Below are 20,011 nucleotides of genomic sequence, written 5' to 3'. Positions count from 1 at the left end.
TGGAAACAGGTTTTATGTGTTTATTGTATGACCCCCCCCCCCCCCCCACCACCCCCAGCCAAAAGAAAGTACAAGGCAATGTGGTTGTAACCAAAGAAAAAGTTTTGTATACATAGAATAGGGAAATGAGTGATGGGTGATGTAAATGTAGAAGATGGGCATGTGGTCCATGTAATGTAGTGGTATATGTAATGATCATGTCAAATTTAAATCTATCTATCTATCTATCTATCTATCTATCTATCTATCTATCTATCTATTATCTATCTATCTATCTCATATCTATTTCATATCTATCTATCTATCTATCTATCTATCTATCTATCTATCTATCTATCTATTATCTATCTATCTATCTCCTATCTATTTCATATCTATCTATCATCTATCTATTTCATATCTATCTATCTATTTCATATCTATCTATCTCTACATTATAATCCCCCAATATCTATCTATTATCTATCTATCTACAGTTGAAACCAGAAGTTTACATACACATTATAAACAGACACACATGCATGTTTTTATCAATATCTGACATGAAATCAGAGAAAAACGTTCCTGTTTTTGGTCAATTAGGATTACCATAATTATTATTATTTGCAAAATGCCAGAATAATGAGAGAGAGAGAATTTTTTAAGGCATTTTTATTACTTTTTGCAATGTCAAAAGTTTACATCCACTAAGATTACTATGTCTTTAAACAATTCTGGACCGCCCATATGATGATGTCATGTGTTTGGAAGCTTCCGTTAGGTTTGTTGATTAGAGACACACCTGTGGGTGTATTTAAATGCACACCTGAAACACACTGCTTCTTTGTGGGAAAGTCTAAAGAGATCAGCCAAGATATCAGGAAGAGAATTGTGGACTTGCACAAGTCTGGCTCAACTTTGGGTGCAATTTCAAGATACCTGAAGGTTTCTCGTTTATTTGTACAAACAATTATACGCAAGTACAAAGAAGATGGCAATGTCCAGCCATCATACCGCTCAGGAAGGAGACGAGTTCTGTGTTCCAGAGATGAACGTGCTTTGGTCCGACATGTGCATATCAACCCAAGAACAAAAGCAAAAGACCTTGTGAAGATGATGGCAGAAGCTGGTAAGATTGTGTCAATATCCACAGTGAAACGAGTACTGTGTCAACATGGGCTGAAAGGCCGCTCTGCCAGGAAGAAGACATTACTCCAAAAGAAACATAAAAAAGCCGGATTAATGCAGACAGGAACAAAGACCTACATTTTTGGAGATATGTCCTGTGGTCTGACGAAACTAAAATGTTACTTTTTGGCCATAATGACCATCGTTACATTTGGAGGAAAAAAGGAGAAGCTTGGAAGCCTAAGAACACCATCCCAACTGTGAAACACGGGGGTAACAGCATCATGTTGTGGGGTTGTTTTACTGAAGAAGGGACTGGTGCACTTCACAAAATAGATGGCATCATGAGGAAAGAAGATTATGTGGAAATACTGAAGCAACATCTCAAGACATCAGCCAGGAAGTTAAAGCTTGGGTGGAAATGGGTCCTCTAAATGGACAATGGTCCGAAGCATACTGCCAAACTGGTTACAAAGTGGCTTAAGAATAACAAAGTCAATATTTTGGAGTGCCCATCACAAAGCCCTGATCTCAATCCTATTGAAAATGTATGGGCAAAGCTGAAAAGGCCGGTGCGAGCAAGGCGACCAACAAACATGGCTCAGTTATACCAGTTTTGTCAGGAGGAATGGGCCCAAATCCCGACCAACTATTGTGAGAAGCTTGTGGAAGGATATCCAAAACGTTTGACCCAAGTTATACAGTTTAAGGGCAATGGTACCAAATATTAATGAAATGTGTGTAAATTGACTTTGCAGAAAGTAATAAAAATGCCTTAAAACATTTTCTTTCTCATTATTCTGGCATTTGGCAAATAATAATAATTATGGTAACCCTAATTGACCAAAAACAGGAATGGTTTATTCTGATTTCCTGTCAGATATTGAGAAAAACATGCATATGTGTCTTTATATAGTGCATGTAAACTTCTGGTTTCAACTGTATCTATCTATCTATCTATCTATCTATCTATCTATCTATCTATCTATCTATCTATCTCATATGTAACTCATCTATCTATCTATCTATCTATCTATCTATCTCATATGTAACTCATCTATCTATCTATCTATCTATCTATCTATCTATCTATCTATCTATCTATCTATCTATCTATCTATCCAGGGGCGCACCACCAATGAGGCCAGGTGAGGCGATCGCCTCAGGCAGCACCAGGTAGTCGCAAGAGGGGGGCAGCGGAAGGGCCATGGGCAATAAGTGCTTTCATTGTGGCAAAGGGGTTAGGTTAAGAAACTGGCATGGGGGGGCATTTCAGTTTTTGCCTCAGGCAGAAAGGCTAGGTTCACCCCTGTATCTATCTACATATCTGTCTGTCTATCTATCATAGCGAATACTGCAATATACTTGTTCTCAGTACTTACAAAGTATGTAGAAAGAGTTTTATGCCATTCATGCTGCCACTAAAACAGTGTATGCTGCACATCAGGTATACAAATCCGTTCCAGTGAATTAACAGATTTTGTTTAATTTTTTTACTATACTTAATATAATTTTTATCCTTCATTTTCAACAGTCCTATTTTATATTTATTTAAAGTAGTAGTTCAAATAGTAATAGAGTACACTAAAATAGTTAGAAGTTGGAGTAGGCTGTTGAAGGACTTCAAGGCGTTGTCCAGGATTAGGGTGCATTCACACGACTGTATGTATTTTGCTGTCCTCAAAAAATACGGATGACATCTGTGCGATATCTGTGTTACATACGTTTTTTTTTTTTGCATACCCGTTGTAACAATACCTGTCCTTGCCTGCAAAACGGTTAAGAATAGGACATGTTCTGTCTTCTTTGTAGAGGTGCAGAGAGGACATACGGATGCGGATAGCACAAGGTGTGCTGTCCACATTTTTTGTGGACCCATTGAAATGTATGGGTCCGCATCCGTTCTGCAAAAAAATGTGGATCGGATGTGAAACAAAAATACGGTCATGTGAATAGCCCCCTAGACAAAGAGCACCACACCTGTCCACAGGTTGTGTGGTATTACACCTCAGCGCCACCGGACACAACCCATGGGCAGGTTTGGGGCTGTTTTTGTGTTCCCAATGCACGGGTACCATCTGTGCGGCTGCCGCAGATGGATCCAGACCCATTCAACTCGAATGTTTCCATGAGCCTTCCACACTGTAAAAAATAGAACATGTTCTTTTTTTTTGCAATGCAGAGGCACGGAGAGGAACACCACGGAAGTGCTCCGTAGTGCTTCTGTGGGGTTTCATGCCTCCGTTCCGCAACGCACCTTCCGAATTCCGGAACCATTCAAGTGCATAGGTTTGTATCCGTGATGTGGTGCACAAACGGCCGCTGTTTGCAGGCCACAATACGGGCACGGCCGGGCAACAGCCATGTGCATGAGCCCTAATACTGAACCACTGTTTTAAAGAGGCACGCCCCTTGATTTTAGTTCTAGCACTGAGAATTTGCATGCTGCGTAATACGTGCAGTTTTCCGCACAGATTTCCATACGGAAAAACCACAGTGTAGTACAGTACCAGCAGAGTGTATGAGATTACACAAATGTCATGTACACTTTGCAGATTTTTTTTCTGCACGGAAATTGGCCTGCTGTGCAGATTTCCAAATCCACGGCATGTCAATAATGTTTGCACTTTTAGCTACGGATTTCACCCTTTTCCCATGAGGCAAAACCGCAGTTAACCTCAGTTAGTTAGCTGTTAGAATTTATATATTTTGTTGTGGATATGGTGCAGAAATGAACAGAAATCTGCAGGATCTAATGTGCGTTCACCCACACTTGTGTGCAGGTGGCCTTAAAAGGATCAGCATAAGGCCTCATGCACACGACCTTTTTTTTTTTACGGTCCGCAAAATTGGGGTCCGTAGGTCCGTGATCCGTGACCGTTTTTTCGTCCGTGGGTCTTCCTTGATTTTTGGAGGATCCACGGACATGAAAAAAAAAGTCGTTTTGGTGTCCGCCTGGCCGTGCGGAGCCAAACGGATCCGTCCTGAATTACAATGCAAGTCAATGGGGACGGATCCGTTTGACGTTGACACAATATGGTGCAATTGCAAACGGATCCGTCCCCCATTGACTTTCAATGTAAAGTCAGGAGTCCCTTTTATACCATCGGATCAGAGTTTTCTCAAATCCGATGGTATATTTTAACTTGAAGCGTCCCCATCACCATGGGAACGCCTCTATGTTAGAATATACTGTCGGATATGAGTTCGATCGTGAAACTCAGATCCAACAGTATATTCTAACACAGAGGCGTTCCCATGGTCATGGGGATGCTTCAGGTTAGAATATACTAAAAGAACTGTGTACATGACTGCCCCCTGCTGCCTGGCAGGTGGTGCCAGGCAGCAGGGGGCAGCCGGGGAAAGGCCCCCCCTGTAGTTAACACATTGGTGGCCAGTGCGGCCGCCCCCCCTCCCTCCCCTGTAGTTAACTCTTTGTTGTCCAGTGCGGCCGGCCCCCCCTCCCTCCCCTGTAGTTAACTCGTTGGTGGCCAGTGGGCCCCCCCTCCCTCCCCTGTAGTTAACTCTTTGTTGTCCAGTGCGGCTGGCCCCCCTCCCTCCCCTGTAGTTAACTCGTTGGTGGCCAGTGGGCCCCCCCCTCCCTCCCCTGTAGTTAACTCGTTGGTGGCCAGTGGGCCCCCCCTCCCTCCCCTGTAGTTATCTCTTTGTTGTCCAGTGCGGCCGGCCCCCCCTCCCTCCCCTGTAGTTAACTCGTTGGTGGCCAGTGGGCCCTCCCCCCTGCCTCCCCCTCCTAATTAAAATCTCCCCCCCTATCATTGGTGGCAGCGGAGAGTACCGATCGGAGTCCCAGTTTAATCGCTGGGGCTCCGATCGGTAACCATGGCAACCAGGACGCTACTGCAGTCCCGGTTGCCATGGTTACTTAGCAATTTGTAGAAGCATTATACTTACCTGCCGGACACAGACATCGCAGCTCGCAGGTAAGTATAATGCTTCTACAAATTGCTAAGTAACCATGGCAACCGGGACTGCAGTAGCGTCCTGGTTGCCATGGTTACCGATCGGAGCCCCAGCGATTAAACTGGGACTCCGATCGGTACTCTCCGCTGCCACCAATGATAGGGGGGGAGATTTTAATTAGGAGGGGGAGGGAGGGGGGAGGGCCCACTGGCCACCAACGAGTAAACTACAGGGGAGGGAGGGGGGGCCGGCCGCACTGGACAACAAAGAGTTAACTACAGGGGAGGGAGGGGGGCCCACTGGCCACCAACGAGTTAACTACAAGGGAGGGAGGGTACAGACCATGTCCATGTCACCTATAAGGGGACCCCCACCCTGTGCCTTAACAGAGAGCTACTCTGGAAGAGTAGGTCCCGCTTTGGCAGAAAAGTAGTTGTCCATGTGAGACATCCCCTGTAATGTCTGGTAGGTTTCTCTACAGGGGTGAACATATCACGTGAGCAGTTGCTTAGTCAAGCTGACCATCTACTCCTGTGGGTCAGGTTCACACAGGGAAGCTTCAGAAAGTTTTTCATACTGTTGTTCATCTTGCAGTTCCATTGATGTTGGGCCTCATGTTCACAGAAGCACTCAGATTCCTTGCAGCAGTGTGTTAGAGAGCCGAAGGTATTACATATGGTGCTCCCTATAGCCCTGTACTAACGAGCCAGCCTCCCCTGGAAGCGACGTTTCTAGGACTGAGATGCTCAACCTGCGGCCCTCCAGCTGTTGCAAAACTACAACTCCCAAGATGCCCCAATAGCTGTAGGCTGTCCAGGCATGCTGGGAGTTGTAGTTTTGAAACAGCTGGAGGGCCGCAGGTTGGGCATCCCTGTTCTAGGGGAAAGCACCTCCATAAGGCCAGTTTCAAACAAGCATGTGAGAGTGTGAATTCCCGTAGTGAATTCCGCTTCGTTGACCCGACTGCACAGTAGTATAATAATTTATAATGCTGCGTGTCTCTGCCTGACCTCATCTGTACGGATTTGTATTGACATAATGCTGTCAGTACGAATTATTACATATGACGTGAGGCAGAGACCACAGTGTCATTATAAGGGCTCATGCACACGAATGTATTTTTTTCCGTGTCCGTTCCATTTTGCTTTGGCGGCCCATATGCCGAACCATTCACTTCAATGGGGCAGCAAAGAAAATGGAAATTACACAGTGTGCTTTCCGTATGCCTGCATGGCCGTTCCGCAAAAAAATAGAACATATCCTATTATTGTCCGCATTACGGACAAGGATAGGACTGTTCTAGTAGGGGCCAGCTGTTCCGTTCTGCAAAATACGGAATGCACACGGACGGTATCCATGTTTTGTGGATCCGCAATTAGCGGACCACAAAACAACAACGGTTGTGTGCATGAGCCCTAATGCTGTGTGGTCCAGTCAAAGTATGAAACTGGCCTAAGGCTACCTGCATATGGGTGCGGGCGGTCAAAAAGTGCATGTGCTACTTGGATTGAAAAGGGTGAAAGGAGCATAACAATTTGACATGCTGTGGATTTAAAAATCCGCACGGCAGTTCAGTTTTCACACGGAACAAATCGAAATGTACATGAGATTTGTCTATTCTCATACACCTTGCTGGTACTGTACAAGGCCTTACTCACACATCAGTGTTTTGGTCGTGATTTCCATCAGTGATTGTGAGTAGTGTTGAGCGAACTTCTGTTTTAAGTTCGGCGTCTAAAGTTCGGCTTCCGGTTAGCGGAGAATCCCGATATGGATTCCGAATTCCGTTGTGGTCCGTGGTAGCGGAATCAATAATGGCCGATTATTGATTCCGCTACCACGGACCACAACGGAATTCGGAATCCATATCGGGATTCTGCGCTAACCGGAAGCCGAAGTTTAGACGTCGAACTTAAAACAGAAGTTCGCTCAACACTAATTGTGAGCCAAAACCGAGAGTGGAGGCTACACAGAGATAAGGTATTAGGCCTCATGCACACGACTGTGGTTTGGGTTCGTATCCGAGCCACATTTTTTGCAGGTTGGATGCTGAACGCAGCCGGCATCCGTGTTTTGCGGATCCTCAATTTGCAGGCAGCAAAAAGGACACGGTCGTGTGCATGTTCTGTGTTCTTGACCCGGATTGTTCCCATTAACAACATTTACCACCTATCCTGTGGATAATTGACAAATGTATGAGCTGGTGGTCATACCACTGAAACCCCGCCAATCACAGGAACAGAGGCCCTTGAGTCCCATTTGTGAGTGAGGCGCATGCGTGACCATAGCCCTATTCTCTTCTATAGGTCTGACAGAGGTAGAGTGAATGTTATGTTCATGCCTGCATTTCACTGCACCATACACACAGGGGACTCGGGGACTTTTGTTCTCATGATCAGTGAAGGTCTCAGTGGTCGGACCCCCAGCTGTCATACTGGATATGACCCATCCTGTGAATAGGTGATAAATGTTACTAAGAGTGTTATTCCATGATTAATGGAAAAAATAAAAATCGGACATCATCTAGTACATGACAATCTCTAACAAAGCAAGAACCAGCCCTGTACCTCACATGAATCAATAGCTTCAATAGCTATGCTAGATATATTTCAAACTGCCAACTCAGAGGGCAAGTCCTCTCTGGGTGCAGCTCTCTACCTTGCACAGCTCTGGGGGTGAGTCCTTCCTGCTGCTGCAGCTCTCTCCCTATCACAGCTCAGTGGTTTGTCACAGTGTTATGGCAGTGGGTGTGGAATCACCCTATCATCCAACCAGTTTGACTTTAAGGCAAACAAAATAGCGTTGTCCTGGCAGTCCTCTTGTTTTCACCCTTTAGCCCTGATACAGGGATCTGGACTTCACTGCAAGGTGCCACCAGACCTCTACCTCCCGGAGTAGTTTCAGTGTGGTTGACAGATGACCCGTGTGTTCATAGACACTGGTACAAGGCACCAAAGGAACAGGCAAACACGTAATAGACCAGGGTCAGGGCAGGCTGAGTTCATGTGAATCTGAGATACAGATCCAAGGTCAGGGCTGGCAGCAGAAGGTTACAACGATAAACAGACACAGGTCAGGACAAGCAACTGAGAGTCAGAATCCAGTAAACAGGAACAGGTAGAAACAAGGCAGGCAACAAACGCCTTAGCAGGCTAGGAACCTAATTGCTAGCCAAAAGCTGAATAAATTAGAAGCAGCAGAGCAAGGGGAGGAGGGAAGTGGTAGTGGAAGCAGGAATGGGAGTAGTAGTGTTCACTGAGTAATATTTCTAATAGACGTAGCAGAGCAGCGACAGAGCCAAGGGGCCGATGTAACACACAGCTTTAAACATTAGATAAGACGGTTGACAGCTGAAGGATGGAACTAAGCATGTGTGTCCAAGTGGACAGAGAACTAAGGAAAAGAACAAACAGCAGGTGGCGCTGTACAAATACATTTTACTGAATAACTCAGTGAATATATTACATTTTTAATTATATATATTTGCAAATGTATTCAGATCCAGATGCTGGTTTGAAAAATTTTGAATGTTTGTTTTTTGTGGGACAACTCCATTACTGTACATTTGACTAGAAAACATAGTAACATAGTTTATAAGGATGAAATAAAGACATGTCCGTCCAGTTCAGCCTGTTATCCTGCAAATTGATCCGGTGGAAGGCAAAAAAAATAAAAATCAGAATCCAATCAGAATAACTCCCTGGATCAATGACCCCTCTCTAGTAGCCATAGCCTGTAATATTATTATGCTCCAGAAATACGTCCAGGCCTCTCTTGAATTCCTTTATTGTACTCACCATCACCACCTCCTCAGGCAGAGAGCTCCATAGTCTCACTGCTCTTACCGTAAAGAATCCTTTTCTATGTTTGTGTACAAACCTTCTTTCCTCCAGACGCAGAGGATGTCCCCTCGTCACAGTCACAGTCCTGGGGATAAATAGATGATGGGAGAGATCTCTGTACTGACCCCTGATATATTTATACATAGTTATTAGATCTCCCCTCAGTAATTTTTTTTTCTAAACTGAAGTCCACCCAAAAGATTTTTTAAATTATCTTCTTGTACAAATTTTGTGGCCATAAGCAGTGGCGTGCCCAGGGGGGGCGGGGGGCGGTGCGCCATGCGCCATGGGTGCCGGCTCTGACGAGGGGGCCAGCAGGCCGAGAAGCAATGAGCGCTTTCATCAATACAGACTGTGGCGGGGCAGGGAGCGGAGCGCATAGTTCCCTGCCCCGCCGCCGATCACCGCCATAGGCTTCAGGCCTAGTAGGCCTGAAGCCTATGCGGTAGTGAAATCCGTCATCACACGCGCCTGTGGCGGGACTCAGCAGCACAGTGCTTGGACTCTGCGAGCAAGCGCAGGTAAGTATTTAGCTTTTAGTTTTTTTTTTTTTCTTTTATGTGCCAACTTTGGGGGTGCACACAGGACAGAGGACGTGTGGGGGGAAAATATGGTGGGATACTGTGTGGGGGCAAATTTTTATTTAATTTTATAATGTGCCAACTTTGGGGGACATGAGGGGGGTGCATACAGGAGGATGTGGGGGGGATATGGTGGGATACTGTGTGGCACAGTGGGGGGCAAATTATTATGGGAGGGATGGCAATGTGGGGGACACTACTGTGTGGGGGGCAGCTTGGGGGACACTACTGTGTGGGGGCATCTGGGGGACACTACTGTGTGGGGGGCACTACTGTGTGGTGGGCAGCGTGGGGGACACTACTGTGTGGGGACAGCGTGGGGGACACTACTGTGTGGGGGGCAGCGTGGGGGACACAACTGTGTGAGGGGCAGTGTGGGGGACACTACTGTATGGGGGACACTACTGTATGGGGGAAGTGGGCGCAGTGTGGGGGACACTACTGTGTGGGGGGCAGTGTGGGGGAAATTACTGTGTGGGGGGCAGCATGGGGGCATTTCTATTGGGGAGGCACTGTAGGGGCCATTCTATTATTTTTGGGGATACTATACAGGGATTATTGCCTGGAGTACAATATAGGGTGTTATTATTACTGGGGCACTCTAGGGGACATTATAGCTGCTGTGGACATTATAGGAACATTTGGGGTAATTTATCAAACCGGTGTAAAGTAGAACTGGCTTAGTTGTCCATAGCAACCAATCAGATTTCACCTTTCATATTTGACAGCTCTTTTGGAAATCCAGTTCTACTTTACACCAGTTTGATGAATGACCCCAATTATGTCTATTAGGGTCACTATTTTTTCAGCAGTATAGTATCTGGGGCATTGAGGGGCACAACGGGCACAGTATTGGGGGTGGCAGCAGGATTACACTGTGGGGACACCAGGATGGGGAAGTTGATGGAAAAACTAAGAAATCTAACGTGTCTGTATTATAAACTCTGTAGAGAAGAGATGCGGCTGAAAGAATTTCTCATGGCGGTCTAACGGAGAAGAAGAGGAAAGACAAGGTCTACATGACAGGAGATGTCCCTGGATGTAAGAGGTATGTGGTCAAGTAATGTGTTTTATATATTCAATATTTCCCTGCATCTCTACAACCTCTGCTGAATGTCACCTTTTCATCACTCACACACAGCAGAGCTCTGAGCCTTGACACTTCCACGATGCAATGCAAACCGCAATAATATACTTTAATATACCTAAGTAGCGTTACCTTTATTTCTTGCCGTCCACAGGTTCAACAAAACCTGCAGATCTGGGTTCTATAATTTTTTGCAAGTATTCCTAAACCTAGAGACCTATAGATCTCATGTGAAGTTTAGTTCTGTTTGCCAGACGCAGATGTGATATTTTTTATGGATCTACAGTATATGTTCAAAGACAAGATGCAGTATAAGGTTTCATGGACGCGACTGTATGTATTTTGTGATCCGCAAAATACAGACACCAGCCGTATGCTTCCCACTATTTCCACAAGCCTCATTGTCAAAATGCCTATTCCTGTCTGCAAAATGGCCGGGAATAGGACATGTTCTATTTTTTGCTGGATGTACATGCAGATGTGGACCCATTGAAATAAATGAGTCCGCATCCAAATCCGCAAAAAATACAGTTTAAGGCTACGTGCACACGGCCGTATTTGTTTTGCGGTCCGCAAATTGCGGATCTGCAAAAAAAAAAAAAAAAACGATGACATCCACATGCCATCCATTTTTTTTTGCGGATCCATTGTAACAATGCCTAAAACGGACAAGAATAGGACATGTTCTATTTTTTTTTTTGCGGGGCTACGGAACGGACACACGGTGTGCTGTCTGCATTTTTTGCAGATCCATTGAAATGAAATTAAATCCGCAATAAAAATGGAACGGACACGGAAACAAAATACGTTCGTGTGCATGAGGCCTAACTTAAAGAAACCTCCCAGCAGAGTCTATATTACATGACCTATACTATTATATACTTCCCGCTGTTTGTATAGCGCCAGAATATTCCACAGCGCTGTCCAGAGATTGCTCTATTAGTTCAGCCATGTTTACTGGCAGCGCACATATAAATATAGGTTTGCTTGATCACTAGAGAGAATTAATATTTATGAGGATGTTGCCTGTCAGTTCACGGTGACATAGTGATTAGCATTGCCGTCAGCCAGATGGTCACTATTGACCGGAGCAGCATCTACACTGGGAACCCAGAGCCACGCATCTCCTTGTAGACCCTGCCCAGGTCAGGAATACGAGCTTGTAAGCTGAGGGAATAAACACATTCCCTGTGTAGAGTAGAGGTAATGGTTTTATCTACTGTATGTCACCCCCTCCCCAGCTTATCTGGCATTTTGTAATCGAGGTGCTTCTTGTTGCTGTACATAGTTTCATTTAAAATACAGTATATACAGTAGTCCTTGTTAGGCCGAGTGGGTGAAAAAGTGTTCTCAGTGCTCACAGGACTAAAAATGAATATTTAAAGTAAAATATTATCACCTCTCAAGGCCTGGGTGGTCTGTCTAAAATATGTTTTAAAGGGGTTATCCAAACTATAAAACATGCCCCCCCCAATGCCCGGGCCACTCATATACATTATACTTACCCCACTCCCCAACACACCTGATCCCCACACGGCCACCGCTGCATCTCCCTGTCGCATGGCTCAAAACATCCAGCGATGGGGGGGCAGCCAATAGCAGGCCGCGACGGGGACGAGCCTCCCCAGTGACGATGATGCAGCGGGTGCCGGGGAGCGGGGTAAGGGCCCGGGCATTGGGGGGCATGTTTTATAGTTTGGATAACAGCACCAACAGGTTCCTGGCACTGTTACTGTTCTGGGGTCGGGGTGCAGTCTATCCTCTTAGTCCTGTCTACCGCGGCTGCCCTTGTGCCAGTTCCAGAGTTACCACATCGAATTCCTTCATGGTATCTTACCTATGCACTGTGACCGATGCAGCTTTGGTAGAGATCTACAGAATGTCATAGAACATCTTGATAGACCTTCAGACAGACATGATGAGCCGTCCTCTGAGGCTGCAGTTACCTGCCTTAGGTCAGGTAACCATGTAGGTTCTCCTGCTGTACTCTAGTACAGTACACGATGCCAGTCTCCTGTGACCAGACATCTGTAGACCTTTAGTATTTTGCGATAGTTCAGCAAGCACAGGTATTATGTAACTCTGAAGCCTTTTACAACTGCATAAATGTTTTCCTGACGGCTCCAAACGGAAAGTTTGCAGCATACCTTCGGCTTGTTTACACGTTATTACTCTCCGGTCATATTTTGTTCTGGGCGAGATACATGGTTTGCTTCTAAACTGTTAGGCCTTGTTCACATATTCATTTGAGCGTTATATGCATGTGCACAGTATATATAGGGAGAGTAGCCGATTAGGCCTCCCTATATACAGTACAGACCAAAAGTTTGGACACACCTTCTCATTCAAAGAGTTTTCTTTATTTTCATGACTATGAAAATTGTAGATTCACACTGAAGGCATCAAAACTATGAATTGACACATGTGGAATTATATACATAACAAACAAGTGTGAAACAACTGAAAATATGTCATATTCTAGGTTCTTCAAAGTAGCCAAGAGAATGCCAAGAGTGTGCAAAGCAGTAATCAAAGCAAAAGGTGGCTACTTTGAAGAACCTAGAATATGACATATCTTCAGTTGTTTCACACTTGTTTGTTATGTATATAATTCCACATGTGTTAATTCATAGTTTTGATGCCTTCATAGTCATGAAAATAAAGAAAACTCTTTGAATGAGAAGGTGTGTCCAAACTTTTGGTCTGTACTGTATACTGTGCACATGCATATAACGATGTACCTGTTGAGAAAAGCATTTAGCCGAAACGCGTCCTGGTTGTTGGGACATACTATGTTGATGGAATAAAGCTGATATTTTCATAAAAAGACACAGCTGCTTGGATTCTTCATATCACGTGTGTGGGGTTCGCTCCTTCCCGTGGCAGGGTGCGCAACGAGCGTGTGACGGCCGACTTCGTTGCTTACCTAATTGTGGTTCATATTGACCAGTCCAGACACATTTCTATATGTATCGTGGTGGATCCCGATTCAGCTCCAGATCCGGCAATGATATTCGATGTGCTTCTGATTTAGGTGTTGCTGTGGAACATGGAACTGAAATAGCACATTTTTCTTTTTAAAAATTCTCTACATATTTTCCCTGAACCCTGCCCATCTGAACCGTTTTAAATACTGGACTTTTTCTTCAGTAGTTCTCCACTTTCAATTACATTTTTTAAAAGTTTGTTCAGAGTTTCCTAGTATGGAATTTGTGACATGATGTAGTCCTGGAACAGGACATGCGTAAGCGTCTCCTGTACTTTTCTTGGCATACAGATTTATGACCTTCTGCCGTCTGTACATTAGTCATCTTCTGTTATTTTATGTGAGGTTTTCTTTGCAGACAGTCATAAAGCAATTACATCTTTGAGGCTGACTTTGGATACACTTGACCCTAATGCTTGGTGTATGTATTTTTCAATGTGCAGTAATTCATTTTGGTACTGTAATGTATTGCAGAATGCAATCTTCCAACCATGATTTTGGTAGCTAAATCAAAGAGTAGGTTCACAAGAAGATATTAAAAGGGTTTGCCACCTTCCCCAAGCTCTATTAAGTGCTCTCACTGACTCCACATCTAATTGTATTTCAGTACCCGTGACCACCATAAAAATGAAACCCAAGAAACAATGTTGGAATTGTGTATTTCTTCCATTTCACCACAAAAATGTTTTTAAGGTCCTTAATAGAATACAAATCATGACAAAAGGATATAGCTAAAAAGAAGATATGCTGCAATATCTGTGATAACATTTAGATAGATGACTATATCAACTGGAGGCTTTATAGGTTGTCCTATTTTATAGGCACAATACTATGGAACAGTTAGATGACCTAAGCATTGAGGAGACGTTGTCCAGATGGATTAATCACTGTCAATAGGTACGCTATGAGGATTAGATAAAACGAATACTTTATTAAATATACAAAATTGTGTGAGGAAAAGTAACCTACTAAATATATAAAATTCCAAGTGACCAAGATCTATCCACGAACCCTGAAACAGACCGAGGTATTACGTGGAGAACCACGGTCTGCGGTACCGCTCAGGTGTGGATACAGTCACTGGGAAATCCACTAAAGGTGCACTACAGAGGTTGCAGAACCACGCCAACCAGGCTATAGTTATCTGTACACAACCAGGTGTGCGCACCGTGGCACGGACAAGGTGCTCAGCTCAATCACCCAGTCTAGATGGCCCTGGACTAAATTAACAGACTAATCCGTTGATAAACATCTACTCACTAGGGCAAGCCGCATGAACGTGGAACACCTGTTCATGGGTATGAACAAGATGCCTGAATGCCGGCCCTGTGAGCACGATTAAAGGGACACTGACAAACTGGGTGTGAGCAACAAGCTTGAGTGCACCTGTTCACATACTACAGGGGGCTGGATTGACACAGACCACTTCTGTTGTGTGAACGCAAGTCAAGCATAATTTAAATACATTGGTTTGCCCCTACTGATAGCTCGACGCGTTTCGCCATATTTGGCTCGTCAGGAGCATAAAATGTGGTTAGAAGGACAAACAATCAAAACAGCTGCTAACCTCCATGACAGAGGCTGCAGCTACCAGCACTGAGTGGCCGTACGCGGCCGCAAGGACACGCGCTATATAAGGAGGAGACTCCTCCCCTACTCTGGATCAAGCCCCTGGGGTGGCCAATAAGAAGACAGGAGGCGCAGCAACGCCGCAGCAAACTCCCCGCCCCACTTACCCGCCCCCTCTTTGAGGCGATCACAGACGAATGTCAAAACATTTGCATACTAATGTTAGAGCGACCAAACTGCGGTTTTTCAAAATATAAGGCAGCGCAGCATTACAGGGACAGGGATCGGTGTCTAATTCTAGTAAGTAGTTATATGTAGTAAGTATCTGCTGTAGTTGTTATTACTCATTAATGGTGACTCTGGATTAGGAGTATTAGGAGTCATGAGTTACCGTAATGTATAGAGGTGATGCACCATACGGGTTACCATAATACAAAGAGGTGACGCACAGCGTACTCGACTCTGAGATACAAATGTAGGGCAGAGCACAAGATGCCGTGTCCTCATTTGAGTGTGGACACTGGAGACGCTCCCCATAGTACTGTCACGGATGGTGTACAGGAAACAAGACAATACAATATGAACAATGACTCACTGGATCCACAACTAAGGAACAAAAGGGAGACCCCTGCAAGAGACCTGCCGCTCTCCCTTATTGCTCAGCCTATGCGACCACCCCAAAGGTGGATGGGTGCATATCCACGTACCTCGACTATCTTACACCTGATGACCCTACAATAGTGAGGGGACACGACCACCGGCTCCCTACACAGACACGGAGGGAGTCAGGGTCACCTGGATCCAGAAAACAGAAGATCATAAATACATAAACAGAACTTATCTTGCAGACGACTGGGGACTGTGGACTGAGAACTAGGAACAGCATGCACACACACTCCAGGAAGTTGTATAAGCCGCACACTACTGCATTCTGGGGAGGAACTTAAAGGGCAGCAATCAGTCCAACTGCATGACAGCTGAGATAGACTAACGAGATGAGGAACTTAACCAAAACAAAGAAACTCAAGGAGGAGGATCTGGAAAGCTCCTGTCAGAGCTTCTCAACTGTCTGGTTGTGACAAGTACTGACAAGTTACGTGCACAGGGACTTCAAAGAAAACAAACAAAAGAGTTGTACACATTGAGTCCCTGCGGTTGAAGGGTGCGCAGGTGGTAAATCCACTGTGTCTCTTTTTGTAACAGTCGCTTGTCAAAGTCACCTCCTTTTGGGGATCTTCTCACCACCTCTACGGCCTGAAATTTCATCACATCCGCATTTCCACCGTGTAAGGTGGATGTGTGTCTCGCAATTGGGGTGTCGGCACCCTTGCGAATGTCATTGAGATGTTCTCCAATTCTTCTGCGGAATTCCCTAAAGGTTTTCCCCACATATTGTTTTCCACAAATACATGTGGCCAAATATACCAACCCTCTAGTTCTGCAATTAACAAAGGATCTGATAGTGAATGTTTGCTTTGTTACACTGCAGGTAAATGTAGCACCTAGCTGGATAGCAGAGCACGCCACACATCCTCCACATCGAAAAGTCCCTTTGAGGTTGGTACTCAGCCAAGTGGTTGTGGTGGGGGCTTGAAAAAAACTGTGGACCAGACAAATTGTGTCCACGACGGTAAGTTATCAAAGGTGTATCTCCCACCAGATGGCCGATGTCGGGGTCTGATTTTAAAATACCCCAATATCTGGTAAGTAATTCTCTTACCATGTCATGTGCCTCGTCATAGGTGGCCACAATGCACAATTGTTCAGGCCCAGATAGAACTGATTTGGGTGTCAGCAGAGTGTCACAATCCAAGGCCAAAGAATGTTGATAAGCCTTGGCTAACACATGTTGTGGGTATCCCCTACTTCTGAATCTTGACTGCAGGTCATTAGAAGCAGCCCTGAAATCAGACATTCTGGAGCAATTGCGCCGTACCCTGAGGTATTGTCCTTTAGGAATTCCTCTCTTCAAGGGCAGAGGAGGGCAACTGTCCTACCTAAGGAGACTATTCGTGGCCGTTTTCTTCCGAAATAAACGAGTGCCAACGTTGCCATCACAATCCCTGAAGATAGTGAGATCAAGAAACGTAATTTGAGATTCCTGAATCTCAGATGTAAAAAACAATCCCATTGTGTTGTTATTCAGGTCTGTAACAAAGCTGTTAAATTCAGCTCCGCTTCCTGACCACAAAATCAGCACATCATCGATGTAACGAAGCCATAAATTAATATTGTCAGCTCATTTGTGGTTACTCTCAGCAAACACGACTTCCCGTTCCCACCAGCCCAGGTAGAGGTTGACGAAGGTAGGTGCACAGGGGCTCCCCATTGCAACCCCCCTGAGCTGGTGGTTCATACGGTGGTCAAAAATGAATATATTGTGTTCGAGAATAAAACTCAAAAGTTCAAGGACAAACTCATTATGCTGCCAAAGATGGATGCCACGTTGATTTAAAAATGAGGCTACAACTCGACACCCCTTGTCATGAGGTATGGAGCTGTAGAGTGCCTCCACGTCAAGGCTGGCCAGCATAACGTTTTCACCAATATGAATCCCCTCCAATTTCTTGATAACATCCATTGAGTCATGTACGTACGAGGACAGGGCCACTGCAAATGGTCGCAGAATCCGGTCCACGTACGTACTGATGGGATGTGTCAGACTCCCTGTCCCAGAAACAATGGGTCGCCCCTTTAAAGGTGATAGGCCTTTATGTACTTTGGGCAGTCCATAAAAGCATGGGACCTGGGGATGTTTGGGAAACAAGAATTCATGTTCTGTTCGACTAATGAGACCATGCTCATGTGCTGTGTCCAGGAGATTTTTCAGTTTCTTCCTGAATGACTCAGTTGGATTCGATTCCAACACACGGTAGCATAGTTCATCACTGAGGATGCTGAGGCACATGATCTTATACTGGTCGTGCTTCATGACAACAATGTTCCCTCCCTTGTCTGATGGTTTGATGACAAGGGAGGTATCACGTTCCAGAGAGAGTAATGCATCAATTTCTCTCTTATTAAGATTCGATTTAGTCCCTCTAACTTTATCTAGCATCCTCAACTGATCAGTCACAACATTCAAGAAAATGTCAGGGGGTGTACCATCTCCCAGAGGTGGATTCTTAGTAGAGGGCAACTTGAGATCCGTGAATGGACCCTCCTCAGGATCCCTCTCCCCCTCCTCCAGAAGATCAACCAATAGTTGTATATCCGGCAAATCTTGGATTTCAATACCAAGCTCACTACATTGTTGTTGGTTATGGGTTGCAATTTTTTTTTCCATTTTACTCTCCTTATGAATAGGGTCAAATCCTTTACCCACTCAAAGGAGCTAAAGAAGCAAGTGGGGACAAATGATAGGCCCCTACTGAGCAATTCCATCTCAGTTTCCGTTAGGGTCCTGTCAGATAAATTAATTATTTGCAACTTGTCCATAGATTTGCCCAATTGTGTGGTATTGGCAACTTGGGGGCAGACTGCACTCATCCTCTGATGATGTGCTACTGATTTTTTCTGTCCCTCAAAGTGTATGACGTGGTGGGTTGGTTCCCTAAAAAAAAAAACCTTGATCAAGGTCTCCTACCCCTTCCTCCTCTACCTCTAGGCCCTCTGTTAGAGGATTGGAAGATGGGATATTGAGTATTAGAATAAGAAGTGCCCTCTGTTTCAGTTTCACCCTCCGAGGATGAGGGTTCCGTCTCAACCTCGAGGGTCCTGGCGGTCTTAGTCGCAAACTCTAAAATACGCCCGTCTTTAAAGTCTGCTGTGTCTCTCAAGAATCGTGAATGCTTGCGCTCTTTTAACTGAGCTGTGAACCGTTCCATAGTCTGCTGCAAGAATCCCTCCTTGCAAGTAAAGTCAGGGCTATTAGAAAATTTGTTAATAGCTGTGATTTGCTCCTGCAGCAATTGTGTGTTTTTGTTATAAAGGGCCTTCTCTTCCTCCAGGAGCATTGCCATCAATTTGAGTGAGCTTTCAATCGCCTCCTTTTCCCATTTTTTACGGAACTCCGGCGACTGAACTCTATTGGATGGAAGAAAGGGAATGTGCATACCTCTGGGCACTATCTTATGTTGGATATAGGTTTCTAGGGTCTGTATTTCCCACCACCCTCTGACTTGATCTTTGTACGTCTTGGTGAGTAATTTTAAAGAACCAGTGATGCTTAATGTGCGATTTACAGGGGCTAAATCTGCTTCCGAAAAGACAGCTTTGGCTACCTCATCCCACTAATACTCCAGAGTCACAATTAATGAGTAATAACAACTACAGCAACTACTGTCCCTGTAATACTGCGCTGCCTTATTTTTTGAAAAACCGCCGTTTGGTCGCTCTAACATTAGTATGCGAATGTTTTGACATTCGTCTGTGATCGCCTCAAAGAGGGGGCGGGTAAGTGGGACAGGCAGTTTGCTGTGGCATTGCCACGCCTCCTGTCTTCTTATTGGCTGCCCCAGGGGCTTGATCCAGAGTAGGGGAGGAGTCTCCTCCTTATATAGCGCGTGTCCTTGTGGCCGTGTGCGGCCACTCAGTGCTGGTAGCTGCAGCCTCTGTCACGGAGGTTAGCAGCTGGTTTGATTGTTTGTCCTTCTAACCACATTTTATGCTCCTGACGAGCCAAATATGGCGAAACGCGTCAAGCTATCAGTGGGGGCAAACCAATGTATTAAAATTATGCTTGACTTGCGTTCACACAACCGAAGTGGTCTGTGTCAATCCAGCCCCCTGTAGTATGTGAACAGGTGCACTCAAGCTTTTTGCTCACACCCAGTTAGTCAGTGTCCCTTGATTCGTGCTCACAGGGCCGGCATTCAGGCATCTGGTTCATACCCATGAACAGGTGTTCCACGTTCATGCGGCTTGCCCTAGTGAGTAGATGTTTATCAACGGATTAGTCTGTTAATTTAGTCCAGGG

The 20,011-nt window shown here is 45.1% G+C and overlaps 1 protein-coding gene across 4 annotated transcripts in view; it reads left to right on the top strand.

Moving 5' to 3' along the window:
- Positions 1-20,011, top strand: part of OSBPL6 (oxysterol binding protein like 6) — a 284,303-nt gene that overhangs the window by 18,406 nt on the left and 245,886 nt on the right. The window lies entirely within an intron of this gene.

The sequence above is a fragment of the Bufo bufo genome, chromosome 7, assembly GCF_905171765.1.
Source record: "Bufo bufo chromosome 7, aBufBuf1.1, whole genome shotgun sequence".
NCBI lineage: Eukaryota > Metazoa > Chordata > Amphibia > Anura > Bufonidae > Bufo > Bufo bufo.
The sequence above is the reverse complement of the archived record's forward strand: the minus strand, read 5'-3'. Positions and strand labels throughout refer to the sequence as shown.